The following is a 16,045-nucleotide window of genomic DNA, read 5'->3' as shown; positions in this document are numbered from 1 at the left end:
AAACAAAAAAACGCAGAAGAAAAAGAGGCAAAGAAAAGGCATGGGAAGCACACACCCAGAGCCACTTTCATATACACAGGAATCCCATAATAACACAGAGCTGGAAGCCATAAAATATACGCAAGGGACCTGTAAGGTTAAAAAGAAAAGCCTGGACGAAACATGAGACAGAGAAACTCTAAAGGTGCCATTGAGTTCATTTTGTTTTAGCTGCTACTGCTGGGCATGGGGCCTGCCCTTAAGAGTAGTCTGTATCCTCAGTGAGACTCTATTGGAGAAAACTTATTTTTTATTTGTAAGTGATTGTCAATTGGAGATAGTTCCTGGCTTAGGGGTGGGAGCTTGTGTCCACTTTTCCTCTCAGAGCCAGGACCCCATCTAGTGCATACCTGTTCAGGCCCTGTGCTTGCTGCCATGTTCACCGAGCTTATATGTGCATCGTTCCTGCCGTGTTTAGAAGGCCTTGTTTCCTTGGTGTCCTCTAGCCATTCTGGCCCTTACATTCTTCCTGGCTCCTGTTCCTCACAGTGAAAGGGATTTGATGGAGACATCACACTTAGGACTGAGTGTTCCAAGGGCTCCCACTCTCTGCATCATGTCTGGCTGTGGGTCTCTTTATTTGTTTCCATCTATGGTAAGAGGAAGCTTCTCTGATAACAGCTGAGCAAGGCACCGATCTGTGAGTATAGCATAATGTTGTTAGAACTCATTTTATTGCTATGTTACTTTCATAGCACAGTAATTTGACCAGTACCATTTGTTGAAGATGCTATCTTTTCTTCTGGTGTATATTTCAGGTTTCTTAAAAAACAAACAAACAAAAAACAACAACAACAAAAACAAAAACAAAAAAAAACCCAAAAAAACCCCAAACAAACAAACAAACAAAACCCCAAAAACCCAAAAACCACACAAGTGTTCATAGATATGTTTGTCTTCATTTTAATTTAATTGATCAATATGTCTGTTTTTATTCCAGTTCTATGCTGTTTTCTATTACTGTAGCTCTGTATTACAATTTGTAGTTGGGGTAGTGATACCTCCAGCAGTTCTTTTATTATTCAGGATTGTTTTAGTATTTCCTTATGAAGCTAAAAATAGTCCTTTCAAGATCTGTGATAAATTGTGTTAGAATTTTGATGGGATTACACTGACTCTGTAGGTTGCTTTTGGTAGGTTGGATATTTTTACTATATTAATCCTGCTGATCTGTGAACCTGGGAGATCTTTCCATCTTCTGATGTCTTTTTCAATTCCTTTATTCAATGTCTTAAAGTTTTTATCATGTGAGTTTTTTACTTGCTTGGTTAGAGTTACCCCAAGATATTTTATTACTATTTTTTGAGGCTATTGTGAAAAGTATTGTTTCCCTGATTTCTTTCTCAGTCCGTTTGTAATTTGGATGAAGGAAGGCTACAGATTTCAATATATTAATTTTGTATCTTGCTACTTTGTTGAAAATATTTATCAGCTATAGGAGTTTCCTAACAGAATTTTTAGGGTCATTTAGGAATACAATCATATCATCTGCAAAGGAAGATACTTTGAAATTTTCCCATAATATTGTATCCCCTTGCTCTCCTTCAGTTGTCTTACTGCCTTAGCTAAGACTTCAAGTACCATATTGAATAGTTATGACGAGAGTGGACAACATTGTCTTATTCCTGGTTTTAGTGAAAATGCTTTGTGTTTCTCTCCATTTAGATTTATGTTGGCTGTGGACTTGCTGTAAATCGCTTCTACTGTGTTGAGGTATATCCCTTGTATCCCTAGTTTCTCCAGGATTTTTATCATGAAAGGGTGTTGGATTTTGTCAAAGGCCCTTTCTGTATCTAAGGATGCAGATCATGCAGTTTTTGTCTTCAGTTTGTTTATTTGATGAACTACATTTATCAATTTACACATATTGATTCATCACTGTATCTCTGGGATGAATCCTACTTGATCATGGTGGATAATCTTTTTGATGTGTTTTTGGTTGAAATTATTTTATTGAGTATTTTTGTGTCCCTATGTTCATAAGGAAAATTGGTCTGTAATTCTCTTTGTTTATTCTTTATGTGATTTTGGTATCAGGGTAACTGTGGTCTCATAAAAAGAACTGGGCAATGTTCTTTCTGTTTCTATTTTGTGGAATAAATTGAGGAGTATTTACATTAACTCTTCTTTGAAAGTCTGGTATGATTCTGTGTTAAAGTCATCTGGTCCTGGGCTTTTTTCAAGTGGGTGACTTTTGATTTCTGTTTCTATTTCACTATGGGTTACAGGTCTATTTCAATTGTTTATCTGATCTTGATTTAACTTTGGTAAGTAGTATATATTAAGAAAATTATCCATTTCTTTCAGATTTTTGAATTTGGTAGAGTACAGGTTTTTATGTATGTCTTCATGATTCTCTGAATTTCTTCAGTGTCTGTTGTTACATTCCCCTTTTTATCTCTAAGTTTTTTAATTTGGATCTTCTCTCTCCACACTTTAGTTATTTAGCTAACAATTTGTCAATCATATTGAGTTACTTCAAGAACCAACTCCTTGTTTCACTGATGATTTATATTGCTTTTGTTTGTTTGTTTCTGTTTTATTGATTTCAGCCCTGAGTTTATTTCTTGTCATCTAATCTTCTTGGGTGTTATTTCCTCTTTTTGTTTGGAAACTTTTCAGGAGTGCTATTAAATTGCTAGTATGAGATTGCTCTAAATTTTTATGTAGCAGTTAATGCTATGAACTTGCCTCTTAGGATCACCTTCATTATGTCCCATAAGTTTAGGTATATGTTGTGTTTTCATTTTCATTCAATTATAAAGTTTTTAACTTCTTTCTTAATTTCTGTCTTGACCCATTTTTCATTTACTAGAATGGTGTTCAGTTTCCATAATTTTGCAAGCTTTCTGTTGTTTCTGTTCTTGCTGATATCCAACTTAGTGGTGATGCAGGGTGTTATTTCAGTTTTCTTATATTTATTGAGACTTGCTTTGTGTCCAAGTACATGGTTGGTTTTGGAGAAAATTCCACGGGCTATTGAGAAGAAGGTATATTCTTTTGTGTTTGGGTCAAATGTTCTGTAAATATCTGCTAGGTTCATTCTGGTTATGATGTCAGTTAGCTCCAGCAATTCTTTGTTTACTTTTTGGATGAATGACTTGTTTATTGGAGAAATTAGGGTATTGAAGTCACTTTATCGCTGTGTGAAGGTCTATATGTTACTTAAGGTATAGTAGTGTTTCCTTTGAAGAATATATAGTGTCCTCCTCCATCTTGTCTGTTTAGTTTTGATTTGAAATCTATTTTGTGAGATATTAAAATGGTTACAGAGGTTTGCTTCATGGGTCTATGTACTTGCAATGTCTCTTTCCATCCTTTCACCCTGAGATGATGTCTGTAGTTGATGGTAGGTATGTTACTTTGATGCATTAGAGAGTGGATTTCATTTTTGAATCCAATCTGTTAGTCTGTGTCTTTTTACTAGGAAACAGAGATCACCAATATTTAGAATTATCAATGAGCAGTGTTTGTCGATTCCTGTTATTTTGTTATTATGGTGTGATTTGATAGTGTGAGATTATTTATTCCTTGTGTTTTCTTGGGTGTGGTTGACTTCTTCAGGTTGAAAATTTTCTTCTAGAGCCTTCTGTAGAGCTTAATTTGTAGATAAATATGGCTTTTTTTTTTTTTTTTTTAAATCATGGAATGCCTTTTCTTCTCCATCTATTGTGATTGAATGTTTTCCTGGGTATGGTAGTCCTGGCTGGCATCTGTGGTCTCTTAGAATTTGTGGAATATCTGCTCAGGCCCTTCTGGCTTTTTGAGTTTCTGTTCAGAACTCATGTGTTATTCTAACAGATCTGCCTTTATATGTTATTTGGTCTTTTTCCCTTGTAGCTTTTACTATTCTCTCTTTGTACTGTATGTTTTATGTTTTGATTATTATGTACTAAGGGGAATTCTTTTCTTGTTGATTTTATTTGGTGTTCTGTATGCTTCTTGTACCTTGATAGGCATTTTATTTAGGTTAGGAAAATTTTCTTCTGTGATTTTGTTGAAAGTATTTCTGGTCCTTTGACCCAGATTTCTTCTTTCTCTCTTCCTATTATTCTTAGATTTGGTCTTTCATAGTATCCTAGAATTTTTTTAATGTTTTAACATTTTCTTTGATGAAGGTATCCGTTTCTTCTATCTTGCCTTCAGTATCTGAGATCCTGTCTTCCATCTCTTGTATTTTGTTTGAGGCTTGCTTTTTTTTTTTTAAATTTTTTTCTTTATTATTATGTGTTTTAAATTTTATACATCAGCCATGGGTTCCCCTGTCCTCCCCCCTCCCGCCCCCACCCACACCTTCCCCCCAGCCCCTCCCCTCCATTCCCATCTCCTCCAGGATCAAGGCACCCCTGGGGATTCATTTAAACCTGGTGGATTCAGTACAGGCAGGTCCTGTCACCTCCTCCCAGATTGAGCAAAGTGTCCCTGTTTAAGCCCAAGGTTTCAAACAGCCAGCTCATGCACTAAGGACAGATCCTGGTCCCACAGACTGGGTGCCTCCCAAGCAGATCAAGCTATTCAATTGTCTCACTTATCCAGAGGGCCTGATCCAGCTGGGGGCTCCACAGCCTTTGGTTCATAATTCATGTGCTTCCATTTGTTTGGCTATCTGTCCCAGTGCTTTTTGCAATCTTAGATTCAACAATTCACGCTCTTGCAGTCCCTCCTCTTTCTGGACAGTTGGACACCTGGAGCTCCACCTGGGGCCTGGCTGAGGATCTCTGGCATCCACTTCCATCAGTTATTGGATGAGAGTTCCAGAGGCTTGCTTTTTAAAAATGTATTTATTTTTTCCTTTAATTGAAAATAGATTCTTTACTTACATAATGTGTTCAGATTATGATTTTCCATTCCTCTACTTCTTCCAGTTCCTCCCCATCTCCCAGCCCACCTGGATCCACTTCTTTTCTGTCTGATTAAAAAGAAACAAATTTCAAAGAAAGGGCTTTTTAACCTGTGGGTTGCAACCCTTTGGAGGCCACATGTCAGATCTCCTGCGTATCAGATGTTTACATTAGGATTCATAACAATGGCAAAATTATAGTTATGAAGTAGCAATGAAATAATTTTATGGTTGGAGCTTATCATGAAGAACTGTATTAAAGGCTTATAGGATCAGTAAGTTTGAGAACCACTGTTAAAGGATGATAATAATAAAACATAACAAAATAAAATATAAAAAGAAAAACAAAAAACTATCACAAAAGAGTTGGACAAGACAAAGAAATAGAAGAAAAGATCCCAGGAGAAGGCACAAGAATCAGAGAACAAATCATTCTCATACTCAGGAATCCTATAAAAACACTAAACTGGGAGCCATAATATATATATATATATATATATATATATATATATATATATATATATATATATATATATATATATTTGTGTGTGTGAAAAGGACCTGGTTCAGACCTGTGCAGCTCCTGTGCTTCCTGTTAATGCTTGCTTTTGAGGTTTTGAGTTTCTAAATTTTTTTGTTTCTGTTTTTTTCCTCAGTTTGGGTTGTCATCAGTGATTCTGTTTCTCCTTTTATGTTCATCCCACTGTTTATATTTTCACAGGTTTCATTAATGGATATATTCATATTCTCTTTAAGGGCTTTGAATATATTCATAAATGATATTTTGAAGTCCTTTTCTTATGCTTCAGGCATATTGCATTTCTTAGGGTCTGTTGTAGTAAGGTAGCTGGGCTTTAGTGGAGATGTATTGTCCTCATGTTTATTGATTGGGTTTTTACACTTGCGTCTAGGCATCTAGGCATCTGGGCTTGGGATGATTATAAATCTAGGTGCTGATATCTGGCTTATCTTTGTTGGGTGAATATTGTGTTTCTTGGTTTCTGTTACCCTCTCTGGTTCTTAGGAGAGTGTGGTGGCTTTGGATTGCCTCGTGGGAATGCTTCTGATACTCTGCCAGGTTTGGCCACTGGAGTCTCAGGTAGAATGCATCTCTAGGCATTTGAAGGTGACACTAAGGGCAAGGATGGGCTGGAGAGGACTGGGTATTAATAGAGCCGACAGGAAGGAGGGAAGCTGGGTGTGCCACCAGGATCCATCCTGGGAATAGGGGCACAGAAGAAGGAGAGGCTACAGCAGGTGGGCTGCTACAATGCTGGGGATAAAACAGGGAGATTGGAATTGGGGAACAGCAAGGAGAGTAGAGATTGTCTATTTGAGTCCCTGACTGTTGTGTGTGGTTAATGTGTTTCCAGGGAGTGTTGGCAGCTGAGACAAAGGACTGGAGTTAGGGAGGAAGGTTGTAGAAGTTCTTTGTGTAATCCACTGGGAATGGAGGCAGAGAGTTGATGTCTCTTTTTATAAAAGATCTCACTACATGGTTTTACCCTAATGATCTTGTCTGAAGGCCCAAGGCCCCAACCCCATAATGCCATAAAACTGGGGATATAGCTTCCACATAGAGACATTTGGGGGTATACATGACAGTACTTTACCTTCCACAGAACAGGACCCCAAGACTGTACTGGTGATGACAAAGTAGTGATTAGTTAGATAGTTCAACTTTTCTAAATGACCCACCCAGAAACTCTCCCAAGGTGAGCTTCAGTCATAATTCCAGAGGCCCAGGATCTTATGAAGGATCATTGATAGCAATGCCACTATTGACTTCAAAACTAGTCACACTTCCTCAGTACCATTCGGGGAAAAGGGGCTTTGAGGTGAGTCACCAACTGGCTCATTGGTGGGCAAATGTCTGTTCTAGGCAGTGTAGCATTGTGAATAAAATACACAACCCATTTAGATATCTTGTGAGATTAAATGTTAGTTCTGTGATTCTTTGAGATCTATGATCTTGAGTCTCAGTTTTTCAACTTAAAAACATGGATACCACTAGTCACTTTCTTGTAGGGGTGTTGTCAAGATTCTATGATATATGTTTATTTTCTCACATGTGCACACACTCACATATGCACATGCACATACCACCTATGCTGCACAGAGAATACCTAGTGTGAAGTCAGTGCTGTACACATGTGAACTGCTATTGCTGTTGTACATTTTTGTAAATAAGACTATGAGTGCATGTCCTTGTCACACACTTTCCTCTACATTACAGAATGGATGAGAGTTTGACAGCAAGCTGGTCTAACTCCACCTGACTGGCCACGTTACATTGAGTGCCTATAATTTTCTGGTTTTTGCACAAGGAAAAGGGACCTCTAGAATCTAGGACTGAAGGTATGTTTTTATTTATTTATTTATTTTTGCTGTAAGGGGACTGCTGAGAGCATACATATAATTCAGAAATTTATCTATGTGAAGAAACTTTGATTTCAGTTTACTCTACTGTTATAAGCTTGCTCTTTCCTTTTCTTCTTCTTTTTTTCCATTTTCTGAGAAACTCGAGAGGCCGGACATTTCTGGTTACTGATGAAAATACACTGTTATTTTATGTCATTAGTTAATGCATTATGGACATGTACTTGCAAATGGAAAATTTAGAAATGGGGAAGATAGAGCTTGATTGGCACCATTACAGAAGCCTGTGCTGTACCAACTTCAGCTCTGATTTTTTAATGACTCTGGGGATGGGGAAGGAAACAGACATAAATGCTGATGCTATTCCGTAGGTCATATTGTGTCCAGCAAAGAAGCTTCCCACTAGAAATTATACATAACATGCTCATGTTTTAAATGTCATAGCTACCTTTTGTTCAATACCTCTTGATCATGTGCAAGATTTTTTATTTATTATTTCTGAAAAAGATACTTGAACCTTGCTACATTATAGGCTTAGGTTTTAATCTACTTCTCTGGTACCTGTTACACTATAGAATTTCATAGCTACTTAGGAGACATTGGGAGAAACTTCCATTTTAGGATCTGTCTGTGCCCATAAATTTCAAGTGTGTCATTCTTTTTTTTTTTTACTATTGTGTAGCTCCAACCAGCCTGGAACTTATAATGTAGCCTAGGATAGCCTTAAATACTCATTTTTCCTACTTCTATCTCCCTAATTCTGGGATTATAGGTGTATTCAGCTGGAAAACCATCATTGAGAGCCCCATTTCTACCAGTATCACCAAGGATTGATAAGCATGTTGCTGGTTTCAGTACAAAGACACGGAAGCCATTCCCCACTCTCATGGATAGGAAGATTTGATATTTGCTTAAATAGACCACTTTAATTAGTTTAAAGCGGAGCAAATTCGGAACTCTTTTCATTTCCAAAGTTAACCATAACAACATAACCTGGGTTGTATATCTTAGACTATATGGATTTTTATATCAAAACTTCCAGACTAAAAAATGAAAAGAAACACTTTGTATAAAACTAATGAGACACTGGTATTTCAGAGCTACTTGTATTTTTTCATAACCAGTGATACTTTACAAATGATAAGATCAGAATATATTTTAATTTTAGTTGTTTTTTATGACCAAATCTATTGAAAAAAAATTTGGAACAATTAATGTGTTTACAAATAAATGAAAACTATTATTAAATAATAGAAAGGAATCTTCATTTGACTTTTAGGTATCTTATCATGGAGGATTCAGAAAATATTTTCCATAAATGTTAACAGTTCTTTGAGGAGATATGCTGCATTGGACTTAAATATGGCACAGCCCCTGGCCTGGTACACTGTGACACACAGAAGCACCCTTATTTCATCATGAAAACTGGTTGATAAGGGAGTTCAGACTTGCAACATGCCAGGCAGCCACTGTTACTGTAGTTGAGTACAACAGTAAATAAAAGTCCCTGTTTTCATAGAGAGATAATACATAATAAATATGTAATGAAATATCAGATGCCATAAAAACAAGCTTAAAGGGACAGAGCATGATATGAGGCATATTTTGAATGAGATGATAAGGAAACTTCTCTCTGGGATGATTACTACTGAGTAGGAGTGAAAGGATATTGTAGGCATCTGGGGACAGCATCCCAGACAAAGGAAACATCATGAGGGTGATGTAGGCATCTGGGGACAGCATCCCAGACAAAGGGAGCATCATGAGGGTGATGTAGGCATCTGGGGACAGCATCCCAGACAAAGGGAGCATCACACACAAGAGAATTTCTCTGATGAGTTCAAATGCATATAAGGAGGTGAGTGCCGTAGTTTGGATATACATTGCCCCTGTCCTCCAAAAGGCTCATATGTTAAAGGCTTAGTTGGCAGATGATGCTGTGTAAGGAGGTGACTGGACCTGAGGGCTTTGATGTGGGTCAGTCCCTTCATGGAGTCACAGTATGATGCCATAATTGGGATGTGGGTCCTAGGTAGAGGAAGTCACTGGAGGTGTGTCCCAGAAAACTACACTTTGTCCTCCGCTATAGCCATTCCCACTCAGTCTCCCAGTTTCCATGAGCTAACTTACTTAGCTTTGTCAAGCTCCCCACATGATTTTTGGCATCAACTCAGGCCAGAGCAGTGACTCTAGAGACTTTGGACTGAAGGCTCTGAAATTGTGAGTGAAATAACCCTTTTTGCCTTGTAAATAGTGCAGATGGGCATTTGTCATAGCAGCAGCAGCAGCAGCAGCAGTAACAACAACAACAACAACAATGGTCAATAAGTAAGTGTGATTGATGGAGGCAGAATGGTAATTCATTTCCACCATTTTTATTTAACTATTTAAAGGAGCTATATTAATTCTCTCAGATGAGTTATACCTGGAGTTCCATTTTATTTTGTGAAGTTCTAGGTCAGCAATCGAGCTTTATTAGGAGAGGTAAGCAGTGCACTTCTTTTCTCTCTTCTGATGACCTCATGGGGGAAGCCTCTCAGTCTTAGAAACAACCCTACTGTCCTCATTATCCACATATTCATTCTGAAACCATGGAAACAAGGAATAGCTTCTCCCAGCTCACCAAGCTGATACGGCTGTGAGCTGGAACTGAGCAAAAGACTGTTGACTGTGCCTGTCTGTGTGCTTTCTTGGGATATGCAAAGAGGGATGCATGGACTGTAGTCTGAATATGAATTCTGGAAAAAAGTTTTAAGGCTAGCTTTTGATGGTGTCTTGCTCTGTTTCTGTGTGTGTGTGTAGGGGGAGAATCAAATAATCAACCATTAGGAATCAATAAAAACATTGGACAATGGTTTTCAGCAAGAACTCTGACCATAGTTCCACATTGTATTTATGGGGATGGAACATGATATAGGTAAACACCAGCTCGAATTCCGTTTGGATTCCTGGCAGAGTCTGGGGAATAAAGCCACATGTCACTGTGTGCCCTTAGATGTAGGCAGAGCTGATTGCTAGCCATGGTGTTTACAGAGGAGAAGAAGCTGCGTTGGTAAAAATCAGGCACTGCCCCGAGTACATTTTCAATCTGTTAGAGCAGAGATGCAGCTCAAGGAAAATTTAGCTCCTCTAACTCAGAGTCTCGGCTGGCTCAGAACATATGCAGTTGGCAGACACTAAATCCACAGTGTTTATGATCAAATATGTGCTGTTGAGAACTGACCTTGGGGGACTGTTGGTATGAGCCAAATTTCTTGTGTTTGTTGTGCACACGGAAAGGTCAACGGAGTAAATGAGGTGTAGATATTCTGTTCTGACAAGTTCTCTCTGTTCTTGTTGGATTTTATGATGTCCGAGGTGGAGATCTGACTGGCAGCCTCACTGGATACTGGGAAATGTGCTCTGATATTTATTCTTTCCAAAAGAGATGACTTACTTGAGACATCTATTTAAATGACATTTTCGTTTTATTTTCCTTCAAAGGAAATGATTAAATTTCAGTCTATTTTTAGATCCAGAGTGCCACACTGTAATTTCATTCACTGATTTTGGCAAGTGCACTTCTACTGTTAGAGTTTTCCACTTGCTTGGTACTTTCCAACATAAAAAAGAAAACACAGGAAGGTCTGTTAATAAGTGGGCCTGTTTGTGAGCCATGTGTACAGAGGAAACATCAATGGAACCTTTAGATAAATGGAAGTTATATCATTAGGCTTGACCTACTTATAGCTGATAATAGATGAAACAACTTAAAAAACAAGACAGTTTAAAAACAACTGAACACCAAAGAGGAGAGAGATTCATGTTAATGATTCAGGGAGGATTGTTTATTTTTGTTACCTGATAGTCATGATAAAAAGTAAGAAAAGAAACCAGACACTAATCACAGCTGTCTGTGTTCATGGGTTGCTTGGAATTATTTCCATTAATAACTTGGCATTAGTGATAGTGATAGTATTTAATTCAACATTTTATTGCTATGTTCCTTACTGTGATAGTTAATATGGATTGACAACTCAACAGCATCTATAATCATCTAGGAGACAGACACGTGGCCTCTCTGTGAGAGAGTTCTAGATTAATTTAGTAAGGTAGGAAGATTCATCTTAATTATGGATGGCACCATGCTAATTCTTACAGAGCCACTTGTTTATTTTTATTTTATTAAGTGCAAGTATTATTAAATAACTTTTAATAGAGCTTATTGGCTCTTCAAATGTTTTAATTATTTTTTATTGGTTAAAATTGTTCTCTGACAATTTCATACCCATATGTAACACATTCTGATTGTTCTTACCTCTACCTTTCTTTCCCTTTTCCACCCCTCTCAGTCCTCTTTCCCCTACAAGTTCCCTTGCCACACCCATGACTTTTTTTTTTCAGGAGTGTCAGTGTGACCATGGACTTGAAACTCTGTGCTGGAGTCTGGTGGGTTCACCAGTGGGTTTACAACTAAAGGAAACATTCTCTCCCAGAATCTGTCAGTAGTTCAACAGGTAGGCATAGGACCTGAGGAGTCCTTCCCTGAGCCATACCTAACTATTGACAGGCCCATTTCTGTATAATCCAAGTGGAGGCAACAGCAACCACTGTGAGATTACGGTTGCAATGGCTGTGCCATACCCAGAACTTTTTTTTTTTTTTTACAGCCTTTCTCCCTATCTTCCAGCTGGGCTCTTATGTTCTTTCTGCCCTCTTCACTGATGTGCCCTGAGCCATAGAGGGGTGGTATAGATGTATTGTTTATGGCTTAGTATTCAACTCTTCTTTATCCTCATTACTGTGAGTTTATCTCCTTTATTCTCAACACAAGTCTCTGCATTCACCACCATTTACTGCAAAATGTGACTTCTCTGATTAAGGCTGGGAATAGCAGTTGTCTAAGCATATAAACGTAAATATTTGGAAGGAAGTTAGAGACTATGTAAATTTAGCTAAACAGTGGTAGTAACTTATCTGATAGATTTCATGACTCTCTTTTGACTGGGTTTACTCTACTAGGCATTATACATATATGTACTGAAATGATCCATGCAAGCTAGTTATTAGCAACCATGCTGATTAAGCCAATTTAAGTTTCTAGTCCTTTTATTAATGGCCAGACCAAGAGTGGGCTTGTACCTCTGAAATGTTTCTTGGTGCCCAAACTCAAGGGTACAGCCTCTGAAAAGGCAACACCCATGAAGACCATAATTTACATCAATGTTGGATGAGGGTCAGAATAACCTGGAAACTGATTCTTGGCAGAGTATGCTAATTATTTCAGACATAACATGCCAATTATTTTTGACTTCTATCTTTTTTAGTCATTGTAGTTTACTTTAATTATTTTGGTTAACGCATCTGGACCCTGGTCAAGGCCATGGACATTTCAAATGTGTTGCCAAGGCAGACATGACCACTGGCGAGGGGTGAGAGGCTGAGACTTGTGTAAGCAAACACAAAATAGATTCTGAACATGGTGCCCTTACCTTAGTCATTTCAATATTCTATAGTTTCTGTGTCTGTTTAGAGAAAAATATGGATAAAACAAATGAAGAAACTTTCAGGAAATGATTCCTATATGTTAGACTTTTAAGAGATTCAATTTTTAAATCAATTAATTAAAAAAAATTGAAAAGGAAAAGCCCTGACAGGATATTATGGGAGCCTCCAAAGATGTTGTTGAGCTCATTTTCTGTTGACCCTGTACTGCTCAGCATGCAGCTTACCCATAAGAGTAGCTTGTTTTCCCAATGACACTCCTCTGAGGAAACTAAATTTTAATTGTAAGTCGTTAACAATTGGAGGTAGCTTCTGGGTTAAGGATGAAACCATTTTTCCACTTCTCTTTTTAGCTTTAGGACCCCATCTGTTGCAGACCTATGCAGGCTCTGTGCATGCTGCCTCAGTCTCTGTGAGTTCATATGTGCATTGATCTTATTGATTTAGAGGGCCTTGTTTTCTGGTGTACTCCATCCCCTCTGGTTTTATACTCTTTCCTCCTTCTCTTCTGTGGGGTTCCCTGATCCCTAAAGAGAGGGATTTGGTAGACATACTCCATTTAGGGCTGAGTGTTCTGAAATCTCTCATTCTCTGCTTAATGTCTGGCTTTGGGTCTCTATATTTGCTCCCATCTGCTGCAGGAAGAAGCTTCTCTGATGATGGCTGAACAAGGCACTGTCAAAATTTTATCTTTTCATTTTCATTTTATTTTCTTTATATATGTTTTCTTCTCTCTTTCTACCTTATAGCTCCTTTGTGTATATATTGTGGCCTCCAGTTTATTGTTTTTGTGGGATTCTTGAGTGTGCAAATGAGTGGGTCTCTTTCTTGTGTCTTTTCTTATTCTTTTTTTTTCCTTTCTGTTTGTTTGCTTTGTCCCATTTTGATGTATTAGTTTTTGTTTTATCTTATTATATTATGTTATAATCACATAGAAGCCTGTTTGCTTGCTAATGAGAGACAGAAAGGGGGTGGATCCAGTTGGGAAGGGAGGTGGGGAGGAACTGGGAGGAGAAGAGAAAGGACAAACCATAATCAGGATATATTATGTGAGAAAAAAATCCATTTTCAATTAAAAGTAAAAATAATTAATTTTTACATTTATTTATATATGGTTTATTCTTGAGATCCTGATAGTCTTGCTCCTAGAGAGCAATATTGTTCAACATTTCTTTCATAGTATAGATGATAAATAAGGTATGCTATAAAGTAGTTTGTGTCTACTTATTTAATTTGATGAAGAAACCAGATATCAATGTACATAGTTTTTGAAAGTCATAGTAACATAAATCTAAAAATTATTGTACACCTTTAATCCCAGCACCCAGCAGATGGGTCTCTGTGAGTTCAAGGATAGCCTGGTCTACAGAGCGAGTTCTAGCATAGCCAGGGCTATAAAGAGAGACCCTTTTTCAAAAAAAATCAAAAAACAAAGCAAAATAAAGCAAAACAAAAAATTAAGGTATATGTTAGGAACAATTATGATAGACGTGGAAGAGCACAGAGTTTAGTGACCTGATGAGGCTGACAACTAGGTGTCAAGAAGGTTGTAAAAGGCAATCAAGCTTCTTCAGGTATTTAACGTGCCCACTAGAACCATGTACTTACCAGTATTGTGAGTCGGTTCGGTTCTTGCCTTGATGAAGAATATACAGAGGTACACACACACACACACACACACACACACACACACACACACAGACAGAGAGAGAGAGAGAGAGAGAGAGAGAGAGAGAGAGAGAGAGAATGAATTACCCATGTTTTCTGCAGTATATTGGTGTCAGATGTGTTGTTTGTTAGGTGAAACAAATAAGCAAACACAGTTATCAAACGCTTGGGGCCATATAAAGAAGCACACCATTGCAAGGAGATTGGGCACTCCTGACCAAGCCCATGCTTCAACACTACACAGTACTCTACTCCTATTGTGATCATATTTTTGTTTCATAATTTGCAAAACTCCATGAATTTAAGCACCTTATTTTTCAGTCTTGTTTTCGCTTCATGTATACTTTTCTGAGGGTAAGCTTCAGACGTAAATTCATGTCTTACAGTTCTTGTGGCTGGACACCCAAGATGGCGGTGATAGGAGGCTACACTCCTTCTTGCTACACTCCAGTCTTTGCTAGTGCACACACATCCCTGGTGACCCCACATCTTCACATTTACCCCTCTTATTTTGTCACCACTCGAACTTAATTAGGCTTTGCCCTGGTGGCTTCCTTTTAGCTTAACCTCCTTTTACATGACCTTGTTGTCAAACATCGTCACGTTTTGAGGTTCTGGTGTTTGAGTTGGGAACTTCTACTACACATAAATCCTGCGGGGGCATAGTTCAGCCTGCAACAATTAGAGACTCTACTTCAATTCACTTACTAGGTTACTTTAAAGATTTCCATCTAGTAAATATTTGCTAGTGTGTGTATATCATGTTAGTGCTGTGTTTGAGTGTGCTCACATGCACATAAGAATGTACACCCTAGTGTTCAAGGAGAGAGAAGGCGGGAAGAAGAGAGGGAGAAAGAGAAAGAGAGAGAGAAAGAAAGAGAGAGAATTTGTCCTTTTGTGAGAAAGATAAGGCATAATAAAGATTTATTTTACTTAAGCCTCCCCAGTACCTTATTTGTATCTTTTTATAGTATAAAAGCTGTCTTTCAGTGTTTAGATTGTAAATTTTTGAGGAGAGACACTGACTCATTTTGTTTTTCCTAGTATTTCTCTGAATAAATGTTTATTAGGTTGAACTGAACCTAATATAATTTAAAAGAGAAATGTAATAGGTTCCATAGCAGAGGTGCACATGGGGTGGAATGGAGAGATGAGGAAGAAGGTACTCATCCCAACTCATGCATTTAGAGGACAATATAGTTAGCTAGTGTCTTGATGTAAATAGAAACAGAAGGGAATAAGTCTGTACACATCTAAATGCACATATATTTATGTACCCTACTGATTATTTCCATGGACCTCTTTGACTAACATACTTGATGTGTTCTTCTTATCCCCGCATCCACACATCTGGTTTTCAGCTAAATTTCTATATGTGTTTGTTCCCAGAATCAGATGATGTACTTTATATCTAGAATTTAAACTTATCTTTTCCCCAAATTTAGTACCTCAACTCATTTTATGCTATCTTCATTCTCCCAGTTGCACATATCTAAATCTCGGGATCTCAAATTGTGGATTTGTTTAATCAGTATTCAATTACAGTGTTTCCATTCCACAATGCTCCTTGCATTCAAGTTCTGACTTATTTTCAATTATCTCGTTAGGGCATCTTTTCCACTTCTTACTGAGCTT

The sequence above is a fragment of the Onychomys torridus genome, chromosome 11 (genome assembly GCF_903995425.1).
Source record: "Onychomys torridus chromosome 11, mOncTor1.1, whole genome shotgun sequence".
NCBI lineage: Eukaryota > Metazoa > Chordata > Mammalia > Rodentia > Cricetidae > Onychomys > Onychomys torridus.
Note: the sequence above shows the minus strand (reverse complement) of the source record.